The sequence below is a fragment of the Triticum dicoccoides genome, chromosome 4A (genome assembly GCF_002162155.2).
Source record: "Triticum dicoccoides isolate Atlit2015 ecotype Zavitan chromosome 4A, WEW_v2.0, whole genome shotgun sequence".
Taxonomy (NCBI): Eukaryota; Viridiplantae; Streptophyta; class Magnoliopsida; order Poales; family Poaceae; genus Triticum; species Triticum dicoccoides.
Window position 1 is genome coordinate 454121974 of NC_041386.1, and position 11876 is coordinate 454133849.

The window sequence follows — 11876 nt, forward strand, 5'->3', positions numbered from 1 at the left end:
ATGGCTACTCATTTAAATCCGAGAATAATGGTTGTTCTATTTATATGAGAGATATGTTTTATGGTCATGCTCCGATGGTGAATGGTTTATTCTTAATGAATCTCGAGCGTAATGTTACACATATTCATAGTGTGAATACCAAAAGATGTAAGGTTGATAATGATAGTCCCACATACTTGTGGCACTGCCGCCTTGGTCACATAGGTGTCAAACGCATGAAGAAGCTCCATGCAGATGGACTTTTGGAGTCTCTTGATTACGAATCATTTGACACGTGTGAACCATGCCTCATGGGTAAAATGACCAAGACTCCGTTCTCAGGAACAATGGAGCGAGCAACCAACTTATTGGAAATCATACATACTGATGTGTGCGGTCCAATGAGTGTTGAGGCTCGCGGTGGCTGTCGTTATGTTCTCACCCTCACTGATGACTTGAGTAGATATGGGTATGTCTACTTAATGAAACACAAGTCTGAGACCTTTGAAAAGTTCAAGGAATTTCAGAGCGAGGTTGAGAATCAACGTGACAGAAAAATCAAGTTCTTGCGATCAGATCGTGGGGGAGAATACTTGAGTCACGAATTTGGCACACACTTAAGAAAATATGGAATAGTTTCACAACTCACGCCGCCTGGAACACCTCAGCGTAATGGTGTGTCCGAACGTCGTAATCGCACTCTATTCGATATGGTGTGATCTATGATGTCTCTTACCGATCTACCGCTATCATTTTGGGGCTATGCTTTAGAGACTGCCGCATTCACTTTAAATAGGGCCCCGTTGAAATCCGTTGAGACGACACCGTATAAATTATGGTTTGGGAAGAAACCTAAGTTGTCGTTTCTAAAAGTTTGGGGATGCGATGCTTATGTCAAGAAACTTCAACCTGAAAAGCTCGAACCCAAATCGGAAAAATGCATCTTCATAGGATACCCTAAAGAAACTATTGGGTATACCTTCTACCTCAGATCCGAAGGCAAGATCTTTGTTGCCAAGAATGGGTCCTTTCTAGAGAAAGAGTTTCTCTTGAAAGAAATAAGTGGGAGGAAAGTAGAACTTGATGAAGTATTACCTCTTGAACCGGTAAGTGACGCAGCTCAAGAAAATGTTCCTGAGGTGCCTGCACCGACTAGAGAGGAAGTTAATGATGATGATCGTGAAACTTCAGATCAAGTTGCTACTGAACTTCGTAGGTCCACAAGGACACGTTCCGCACCAGAGTGGTATGGCAACCCTGTCTTGGAAATCATCTTGTTAGACAACGGTGAACCTTCGAACTATGAAGAAGCGATGGCGGGCCCGGATTCCGACAAATGGCTGGAAGCCATGAAATTCGAGATAGGATCCATGTATGAAAATGAAGTATGGACTTTGACTGACTTGCCCGATGATCGGCGAGCCATAGAAAATAAATGGATCTTTAAGAAGAAGACAGACGCGGATGGTAACGTAACCATCTATAAAGCTCGGCTTGTCGCTAAGGGTTATCGACAAGTTCAAGGGGTTGACTACGATGAGACTTTCTCACCCGTAGCGAAGCTGAAGTCCGTCCGAATCATGTTAGCAATTGCCGCATTCTATGATTATGAAATATGGCAAATGGACGTCAAAACGGCATTCCTTAATGGTTTCCTTAAGAAAGAATTGTATATGATGCAGCCGGAAGGTTTTGTCGATCCTAAGAATGCTGACAAGGTGTGCAAGCTCCAACGCTCGATTTATGGGTTGGTGCAAGCATCTCGGAGTTGGACATTCATTTTGATGAGATGATCAAAGCGTTTGGGTTTACGCAGACTTATGGAGAAGGCTGCATTTACAAGAAAGTGAATGGGAGCTCTGTAGCATTTCTCATATTGTATGTGGATGACATACTGTTGATGGGAAATGATATAGAATTCTTGGAAAGCATAAAGGCCTACTTGAACAAGTGTTTTTCAATGAAGGACCTTGGAGAAGCTGCTTATATATTAGGCATCAAGATCTATAGAGATAGATCGAGACGCCTCATTGGTCTTTCACAGAGTATGTACCTTGACAAGATATCGAAGAAGTTCAAAATGGATCAGTCAAAGAAGGGGTTCTTGCCTGTATTGCAAGGTACGAGATTGAGCACGGCTCAATGCCCGACCACGGCAGAAGATAGAGAAAAGATGAGTGTCGTCCCCTATGCCTTGGCCATAGGGTCTATCATGTATGCTATGCTGTGTACCAGACCTAATGTAAACCTTGCCGTAAGTTTGGTAGGAAGGTACCAAAGTAATCCCGGCATGGAACACTGGACAACGGTCAAGAATATCCTGAAGTACCTGAAAAGGACTAAGGATATGTTTCTCGTTTATGGAGGTGACGAAGAGCTCGTCGTTAAGGGTTACGTCAATGCTAGCTTCGACACAGATCTGGATGACTCTAAGTCACAAACCGGATACATGTATATTTTGAATGGTGGGGCAGTAAGCTGGTGCAGTTGCAAGCAAAGCGTTGTGGCGGGATCTACATGTGAAGCGGAGTACATGGCAGCCTCGGAGGCAGCACAAGAAGCAGTCTGGGTGAAGGAGTTCATTACCGACCTAGGAGTCATACCCAATGCGTCGGGCCCGATGACTCTCTTCTGTGACAACACTGGAGCTATTGCCCTTGCCAAGGAGCCCAGGTTTCACAGGAAGACCAGACATATCAAGCATCGCTTCAACTCCATTTGTGAAAGTGTTCAAAATGGAGACATAGAGATTTGTAAAGTACATACGGACCTGAATGTGGCAGATCCGTTGACTAAATCTCTCCCTAGAGAAAAACATGATCAACACCAGAACTGCATGGGTGTTCGATTCATCACAATGTAACTAGACTATTGACTCTAGTGCAAGTGGGAGACTGTTGGAAATATGCCCTAGAGGCAATAATAAAATGGTTATTATTATATTTCTTTGTACATGATAATTATCTATTGTTCATGCTATAATTGTGTTATCCGGAAATCGTAATACATGTGTGAATACATAGACCACAACACGTCCCTAGTGAGCCTCTAGTTGACTAGCTCGTTGATCAAAAGATAGTCATGGTTTCCTGACTATGGACATTGGATGTCATTGATAACGGAATCACATCATTAGGAGAATGATGTGATGGACAAGACCCAATCCTAAGCATAGCTCAAAGATCGTGTAGTTCGTTTGCTGTAGCTTTTCCGAATGTCAAGTATCATTTCCTTAGACCATGAGATTGTGCAACTCCCGGATACCGTAGGAGTGCCTTGGGTGTGCCAAACGTCACAACGTAACTGGGTGACTATAAAGTTACACTACAGGTATCTCCGAAAGTGTCTGTTGGGTTGGCACGAATCGAGACTGAGATTTGTCACTTCGTATGACGGAGAGGTATCTCTGGGCCCACTCGGTAATGCATCATCATAATGAGCTCAATGTGACCAAGTGGTTGATCACGGGATCATGCATTACGGCACGAGTAAAGTGACTTGCCGGTAACGAGATTGAACGAGGTATTGGGATACCGACGATCGAGTCTCGGGCAAGTAACGTACCGATTGACAAAGGGAATTGTATACGGATTGATTGAATCCTTGACATCGTGGTTCATCCGATGAGATCATCGTGGAGCATGTGGGAGCCAACATGGGTATCCAGATCCCGCTGTTGGTTATTGACCGGAGAGTCGTCTCGGTCATGTCTGCATGTCTCCCGAACCCGTAGGGTCTGCACACTTAAGGTTCGGTGACGCTAGGGTTGTAGAGATATTAGTATGCAGTAACCCGAAAGTTGTTCGGAGTCCCGGATGAGATCCCGGACGTCACGAGGAGTTCCGGAATGGTCCGGAGGTAAAGATTTATATATAGGAAGTTCAGTTTCGGCCATCGGAAAGGTTACGGGGGTCACCGGTATTGTACCGGGACCACCGGGTGGGGCCACCTATCCCGAAGGGCCCCATGGGCTGAATTGGAAGGGGAACCAGCCCCTAGTGGGCTGGTGCGCCCCCCTTGGGCCTCCCCTGCGCCTAGGGTTGGGAAACCCTAGGGGTGGGGGCGCCCCCCACTTGGCTTGGGGGGGGGGGGAGGGGAAGCCACCCCTTGGCCGCCGCCCCCTTGGAGATCCATCTCCTAGGGCCGGCGCCCCCCAAGGCCCCTATATAAAGAGGGGGAGGGAGGGCAGCCGCACCCTTGCTATTGGCGCCTCCCTCTCCCTCCGTAACACCTCTCCTCCCCGTCTGTGCTTGGCGAAGCCATGCCGGGATCCTACTGCATCCACCACCACGCCGTCGTGCTGCTGGATCTTCATCAACCTCTCCTTCCCCCTTGCTGGATCAAGTTGGAGGAGACGTCTTCCCAATTGTACGTGTGTTGAACGCGAAGGTGCCGTCCGTTCGGCACTAGGTCATCGGTGATTTGGATCACGTCGAGTACGACTCCATCAACCCCGTTCTCTTGAACGCTTCCGCGCGCGATCTACAAGGGTATGTAGATGCACTCCTCTCTCCCTCGTTGCTAGATGACTCCATAGATTGATCTTGGTGATGCGTAGAAAATTTTAAAATTCTGCTACGTTCCCCAACATTTTCATCCCAGGGGCCGAAGCCGCGGCGGTTTTGGCCGTGGTTTTGTTCCTACCAGAGGAGGAGGTGTGGCGAATGAATAGGCCAAGAATGCTACTTCTGGAGCAGCTCGTACTGAATCTGGTGATGCAAACTCCCATGCAAGGAGGCAAACAAGGATGATCTCCAGGTGGGGGTTGAGGAAACTGAAACTGGTCCAGTAATGGAGGAGATAGCCAGCCCGGACAAGGGGGGACAACCATGCTTGAGAAATGATCAGGAAAGGGATTGCTTGCTGAAACTGTATCTGGGAACAATGAGATAGACATAGGGGTGGTGGGGGAAACAAGCAGGATCCCCAACAAGCGCCAGTCGCAGGAGAATCATGTAGCGGCCACCGAAAGGACTGCCATGGCGTCTGTTACGGGAGCTAGCAGTGCCCTTGTTACTACTGGGATGGTACTACACGGGGTTCCTCCCTTACCCCAGTGTATGTGTCACCAAGGAAGACCAACAGGAGGCCCCAAAAACTGACGAATCAGCAAGATTTGGAAGGTGGGGAAGACATGACAACTATTGCCAGTACTCAATCGGCGGGCTCCCGAGGGGGCGCCGCCGGGCACAATGAGTTACATATGCTGGAACTGCCGAGGCGCGGGCAAGGCCTCGACAGTTCGCGAGCTTCGCAATATCATGAAGAACTTTGCCCCTACCATGCTTTGTATTTTAGAAACACAAATCGACAAGGCAAGTGTAGAAAACTTAGCATCTTCAGTGGGTTTTTGATAATGCTTATGCTATAAACAGTGTTGGTAGAAGTGGAGGCATTGGCCTTTTTTGGAATAATGCAATAAAGATTGATATTCTCGGGTACTCGGACTATCATGTGGATGTTTCTGTAAGTGATCTAGGTTGTGATCTATGGAGAATGACAGTTGTCTATGGTGAGGCCCAAACTCACTTACGGCACCAGACATGGGATACCATCAAAAACATCAGCAACATAAGCAACCTTCTGTGGCTGTGCATAGGTGATTTCGACGAGGTCCTTTGCCCAGATGAACATGTGGGAATTGGGCAGAGGAGTAATGCACAAATTCAAGCATTTCGTGATGTAGTGGATGTTTGCATGCTGATGGACATAGGTTTCAAAGGAAGGTTTGGGGCTTTTGAGAAGAAAGTAACAGGGGGATCTTATACAAGAGTTAGACTGGACTGTGCTCTAGGGTCGGCTGAGTGGTGCTCGCTATTCCCCAATGCGAGTTTGACCCATCTAGATGCAGTTACATCAGATCATTGCCAGATTTTGCTTGAACTAAACAGTACACAATCAATACTGAAAGGGGCAAGCAAGATCATCAGGTATGAAGTGGCATGGGAGACGCATGAAAATCTATGAGATATGATTCAGGATTCTTGGTCAGCTAGCCAACCAAGCTTGTGAATGGAGAATGTTAAACAAAAACTAGCCAACCTCTCGAAAAATCTGAAACTTTGGGACAGGGACACCTTTGGGCCGGTTAGGACAAAACTTAAACATTTGAAGAAAGAATTGGGGAGGCTGCGAGATGATCCGGCGCGCGTCAGTCCAACCCATCAGGAACAGAAGGTCCATGAGAGACTTGTTGAATTGTACCATAGGGAGGAGATATTGTGGCATCAACGGTCGAGAATTGAATGGCTTACATCGGGTGATAAGAACACCACTTTTTTTCATATGAGAGCAAGCTTGAGGAGAAAGAAGAATATGATCAAGTCACTTTCACGTGCTTTGGGCATTATGGTGGATGATCCAACGGATCTAAAGTAATTGGTTTCAAACTTTTACAAAGAATTGTACACCTCGGAGGGTGTAACAGGGATGGAGGCTATTTTGGAACATGTACCCCGCAAAGTCACGACAAATATGAATGGGATTATGTGTGCTCCATACACGAGGGAGGAGGTGAAAATAGCATTATTTCAGATGTTCCCTACCAAAGCCCCAGGGCCGGATGGGTTTCCTGCTCACTTTTATCAAAGGCACCGGGACGTTTGTGGAGAGGAGGTGACAAATGCGGTCTTGCGAATTGTCAAGGGAGAAGAAAGTGTGGATTGCATTAATGATACTTTTTGGTCTTAATACCAACGGTAATGAACCCAACCCTTCTCACTCAATCCAGGCCTATAAGCGTGTGCAATGTTCTATATAAAATTGCGTCAAAAGTGGTGGCAAACAGATTAAAGCAGATTTTGCCAGACATTATATCTCAAGAGAAATCAACATTTGTTCCAGGAAGATTAATTATGGATAATATCATTTGCGCTTATGAATGTCTACACTTTATGAAGAGGAGCAAGGCCAAATCCAATAGTCACCGTGCGCTAAAATTGGATATGATGAAAGCCTATGATAGGCTAGAATGGGATTATTTGGAGGTTGTCATGACCAAACTCGGTTTTGCACGGGCATGGATTGATATTTTGATGGGCATGATTAAGTCAGTGTCTTTCTTAGTTTTGTTTAAAGGAGAAAAGTTAGAACAGTTTAAACCCACCAGGGGTATTCGACAGGGAGATCCAATCTCCCCTTGCCTCTTCTTGATAGCAGCGGAGGGCCTCTCGTGCCTTTTGAAATCTGGAACTCAATCATCGCAATTTGTGGGAGTACAGGTGGCCCCGATAGCTCCGGTTGTCAACCATCTTCTCTTCGCTGATGATAGTCTGCTGCTTTTTAAGGCGAGTGATGAGGGGGCGGCTGAAGTATCAAACGTGTTGACTACTTACTGTAACGCTTCGGGTCAGAGGATTAACAATGAGAAATCGTCCATCTTTTTCAGTAAGGGATGTCCTCAGTCTGTTCGTGAAGGTATAAAGAATTCCCTTAATGTGCACAATGAACAACTCAATGAGAGGTACTTGGGCATGCCGACAGATGTAGGTCACTCAAGGAATGGTACATTTAAATACTTGAGAGACAGAGTTTGGGAAAAGATCAAGGGATGGATGGAAAAGTTATTGCCATATGCAGGGAAGGAAGTGTTGATAAAAGCGGTTGCTCAAGCAATCCCAGTTTATTCTATGGCATGCTTCAGATTACCATGTGGCATTTGTGAGAGCGTGACATCTATGACTCGACAATTATGGTGGGGTAGTAAAAAGGGTAAGAGGAAGCCTTGTTGGGTCTCTTGGGACATATGCACTAAACCCAAATCTTTGGGAGGTCTCGGCTTTCGGGATATAGAGATTTTCAACTTGTCCCTCCTTGCGAGACAAGCATGGAGGTTGATTGAGGGTCCAGCCACCTTGAGTGCAAGGATATTAAAGGTAGTATACTACCCATCGGTTTCACTTCTTGAGGCTGAACTGGGAGCCCAACCATCATAGATTTGGAGGGCGATATTGAATGGTCGTGATGTGGTCTCCAAGGGCATTATTAGAAGAATTGGAATGGGAGAGAGTACTAGTATCTGGAAACATAATTGGTTGCCGCATTCGGGACTAATAAGGCCAATCATGTCACTAGTATCCCAGCCGCCTTTATTAGTTTCGGAATTTATCGATGCCTCATCATCGTCTTGGCGAGAGAATGAGTTAAGAAGAGTTTTTGTTCCTATTGATGTGGAGGAGATATTGAAGATACCACTATGTACGAGGAGGATCAATGATTTTTGGGCCTGGGGAGAGGACCACCAAGGCAAGTTTTCTGTGAAATCATCTTACAAGATGTTGTACAATCTGAAATTTCAGCAAGCGCATCTCCTTGAGGGCGCCGGGGGGACGTCTGTTGTTGATAGAGAGATGAAGGCCTGGGTAGCAATATGGCATATCAAGGTGCCTCCGAAGCTGAGGAATTTCGTTTGGAGACCGTGTAATGAATCAATCCCTATGGGGGATGTATTGCATCACCGTCACATGTCAACTACGTTTGCATGTCCCTTTTGTTCAACTCATGATGGATGGAAGCACACACTTGTTGATTGTGTTATGGCCAGGTGCATTTGGTCACTGTCTTCAGAAGAACTAGTTGAGAAGATGTGCAATAATCTGAAATTAAACGCCAAAGGTTTGATATTCACACTGCATGAAATACTATCAGAAGAGGAGTTCACTCGCTTGGTGGTGACACTATGGGCGATCTGGAGAGCTAGGAGAAGAGCCGTTCATGAGGACATCTTTGGCAGTCCGCTGCAGACTCATACTTTTATCAATGCTTACTTGAGGGACCCGCAGGTACTAGTGAAGCCCAACCAACAGGCACGCTTGAGCATGAGTAGCAGACTGTCTCAGTGGTTACCACTGCCTTTGGAGCATGTAAAAATGAATGCTGATGCAGCAGTTTTAAACGGGACAGTGGGGGCTGTTGCAGTCGTTTGCAGGGATATACATGGAGTCTTTCTGGGTGCGTCGGCTATTACTTTTAGGCACATCCATAACCCAACCATACTTGAGGCATTAGCAGTGAGGGAAGCGTTGGCAGTGGCATAAGATTTATATGTTCAGAAGATTTACGTTGCGTCTGATTGTAAGAGCGTGGTGGAAGAAATCAAGCAGGGGTCGTCGTTGGCAGGCCATGCGGCTATTATACATGAAATCATAGCTAGATCTTATGCTTTTTCTTCATGTAATATAATCCATGAGTTTAGGAGCTCGAATTTGGAGGCTCACAATCTCGCTAGACATGCACTTTCACTCGGGTTGGGTCACCATGTTTGGTTAGGCCAACCCGGCGATCTTAGTTTCATTCCTGTAAACATGATGGCAGTTTGAATAAAGTCTAGCAAGAATGTCTCAAAAAAACTGGGTAGGCCACGCCTTTTAAAAAACACATTTGCTGCCGGCCCGCCGGGCGAAGCGTTACGCCGGACGCGCACTCCACGTTAGATCAAGACACATCACAATGCATGTCAGGGCCCCATGCACCGCTTTAGGGTCAATCTTATCATTTCTACTGCGTTGTCCACCCCTCATTCCCGTGGCCTTCCTCTTTGCTCATTTCGTGTCCACACAACATGTTCTCATCTCTTTCTTCCTACCCCTCCCCTTCGCCATGAGAGAAGAACCACATAGCTCGGCACGTGCATTCCTTTTTTTGGGTCCATCAGCGGCGGCATGCTCCTCCCCATGAGATTAGCGATGGCGACAAGTGTTGCAACCAACACCCACCGATGCCGGAGACAACGGATACAAGTGCGGGAGACCCCGCGGTGGCATGCATTCAAGATGTTGGAGGTACGTCGACAAAATGCTGGAGATCTCGGCCAGTTTATTTTTGCTGCAACCAAGTGTGTGTTTATTTTGCTGGAACCAACTTCAGATTTTGGTACCAAGTATTTGGGTTTTATTGGAACAAACCAAAAAATTTGCTACCATGCTTGTTTCCCTGGTGGAATCAGTGTATTTCTTTTGCTACAACTGTCTTCGACTTTTGCTGGTACTAACCAATTTTTTGCTTCCATGTACTTTTGTGTTGGAACCATTGTATCACTTTTGCTACAATCGTTTTGATTTTTTGCTACTACCGCCTTGTTGATTTGTTACATCCATTTTTTCATGAGGTTACCGAGACCCACAACTATGTGTTTTTTTGCTACGACCATTGTCGATTTTGCTACCATCGGTGTCAACATTTGCTGCTTTCACGCCCGTGAAAATAAGAGCTGCAACCAAAAATGGCGGCGAGGTGTAGCGTCAGTGCGGGGTGTTTTTCAACCAAGGTGTTGGGGGCGTTGCAAGATTTGTTGGGGAAGTAGATCGAGTTTTTTTGCTGCAGCCACATCCATGGCGATGACTACGTTTTTTTGCTGTTAGCAAGTACAACATCGCTCGGTTGGCCACGGAGGAGATCTCACCGGAGCTCCTGAGCTACGACCACAATGGCGAGGGCATGGAAGCGGCGTGCCAGGGGAGCGTGGGGATTTCCCTTTTTCTATTGCGACCTATGCGGGAAGAAGATGACTCAAGGGAAAGCCAAATCTAATAGTTGTACATGAAGGAATCAGACAATTGAGCGGTGCCTGGCCCAAATTTGGGCCGGTCGACGGGCGCCTACCACTAGCCAAAGATGAATGGACAAAGACTAATTTTTTTGAACCTAAACACTCATGATCTTTTTTCACGCAGGGAGGGGGGAGTGACCCCTGGAGTACACATAGCTCCACCTCTGAGCTTATCCATGTAGAGAGTCTCTGAGCTAGAGTCTATAGGGATGTGTTAAGATGCTGGGCTATCACAGTTTGGGATAGGGATAATCGTACTTTTGCATGGATACCTGTCATTTGGTTGGTGGGCGAGTAGGAATAAGGATGGCCGGATACTCGTAATATTCCCGTAAAACGAGGCTCTACTTGTCCGTGAAAATCTCATAGATTTGGGCATCCTGAGCGCATGCACGACGCAAAGGCAGGCCGTGAAACGTTTTCTCGGTTTTATTTTGTTCACCTCTCAAACAAAAGGACAACCCTATCTCTTTCCGCTTTCCATCTCTCTTTTCTCTACCGTGGTGGCTATAGATCGAAGCGCGACAATTGAGAGGTGAGACACGGCGGTATGGGTCTCTCCTTGCGTTGTTTACTTGTCATGCCATCTCTTCTTCCTCTATTGATCATCTATCGCATCGGGGTTGCAATGTTAACCCAGCATAGGGCATGGAGGCGGTAGACACAAGTCAATACCGCGCGCGGCCATCGGAGCCCTGTGGATGGAGGCGGTTTCTCTCCGGCAGGGCATGCGCGATGTACTTAGCGGGGCGTGGTGTGTGTCGTATGCGCATGCATGATGTACTCACTAGGCGTGGTGTGTGTGGTCTGTGCATGCCATGTTGTGTGTGCGTGGTGTACTGGTGTGTACTACCTCCCCTTGATTTTTCTCTCCAAAAATTTGATCCTTTGTTTGATTTTGTGCAACAACAGCTCAATGGGCAAAGGGGGCCGGGGAGTGAGGGGACATATCTTTGATATCCTTGTTTTTCTTCTAGAAATGGCTATCCCCAACCATGATTCATCATCCAAATCAAACAAAACATGGCTAACCTCACACATCAACCAAACAGAAAAATGTCTATCCCTAAACGGGCGGTTGGGGATACCCATAACCACACTAGCTGTTGGGAATCGTTGCATGGAAAACAAAAAAATTCTACGCACACGCAATGATCTATCCATGGAGATGCATAGCAAAGAGGGGGAGAGTGTGTCTATGTACCCTCGTAGACCGTAAGCGGAAGCGTTTCACAACGCGGTTGATGTAGTCGAACTTCTTCGTGCTTCCACCGATCAAGTACCGAACACATGGCACCTCCGCGTTCTGCACATGTTCAACTCGGTGACGTCCCTCGCCTTCTTGATCCAG

The 11876-nt window shown here is 46.6% G+C and overlaps 1 long non-coding RNA gene across 3 annotated transcripts; it reads left to right on the forward strand.

Moving 5' to 3' along the window:
• Positions 1–9498: 9498 nt before the first annotated feature.
• LOC119286145 lies at positions 9499–11404 on the forward strand. Of its 3 annotated transcripts, none has more exons than XR_005140283.1 (3): positions 9499–9758; positions 10338–11060; positions 11166–11404. It is a non-coding gene; the product is annotated as an uncharacterized LOC119286145 (long non-coding RNA). The 3 variants fall into 3 exon arrangements; XR_005140284.1 differs by having other exon boundaries at positions 11171–11404; XR_005140282.1 differs by having other exon boundaries at positions 10338–11404.
• Positions 11405–11876: the final 472 nt, after the last annotated feature.